The sequence below is a fragment of the Centruroides sculpturatus genome, unplaced genomic scaffold (genome assembly GCF_000671375.1).
Source record: "Centruroides sculpturatus isolate CEXI.00-Female unplaced genomic scaffold, Cexi_2.0 scaffold808, whole genome shotgun sequence".
Lineage (NCBI taxonomy): Eukaryota > Metazoa > Arthropoda > Arachnida > Scorpiones > Buthidae > Centruroides > Centruroides sculpturatus.
In genome coordinates, this window is record NW_019384985.1 from 389,849 (window position 1) to 390,853 (window position 1,005).

Below are 1,005 nucleotides of genomic sequence, written 5' to 3' on the forward strand. Positions count from 1 at the left end.
AGGAATGCACTTTATGTTGTTATTTATTTATTTTTTTTTTGAAAAATTCAAAAGCAGTTAAATCAAAAGTACAGAATTTTAATTTATTCTGCAACAGTAGAAATCATAAAAATTACAATATTATTATTTACAAATTCATCAAATCAATGCGTGGAATTAATCAAACAACAATTCGTTTATATTGCAATCAATGCAATATTGCATTTTATTATTTAAGCCATTATCTGAAGTGAGTAATGTTTAAAATACAGAAGATGCAGAGTTGATTCTGAGGGCTTTCCATTCCAGGTGGAAAAATTTTGGGAGATTTGATTTGATGATGATTTTGCTCAGCAATATCAAAATGTCACCGTGCATTCTTTTGATTCTTTTGTCTGTTTTAATATATACAAGGTACAGTACTTCCAAAGCTGATTGTCTTGTCCAGAGGATCAACTTTAGAATTCAATTCAATAGGCTTCAATTCGGAAGTTAAAGAATTGTCAAATTCTGATTATATATTCGTTAAATATATTTCAGCAATATGAATTTATTAATAATGATGATAATGGATGTTTCTAGGTTGCAAGATGGCAAGCAGGAAGAAGATAAGCAACCACATTTTCCTTACTAAACAGACTACATCATCAGTTTGTTTATTTTGAGTGCTTCAAGGAGGCAAGCACTTATTCATAAATATAAGTTATAAGTTGAAAGTGTAATATAGCATCTATTTATCACACTGAAAAGCTGATTCCAATCAAATCTTGATTCTTGCTATTTTTATAAGTTATTTTGATTAAAACCCAGACTTTAAGAGTACCGAAGTGATTATACAAAGTGGCCGAAAATTCAATCATTAATCAAGATGTATTGTAAGATCAGTTTTAACCACTTTTAAAATAATTAAAATGCATCTTGGTTAACTGATTTTTGGGCCACTCCATATACCAAATGTTGCTGGAAAGTTAAGCAACTCGTTGCTGGATTTTTTTCTTTCCTTCGTCATATACGGACTATATATTA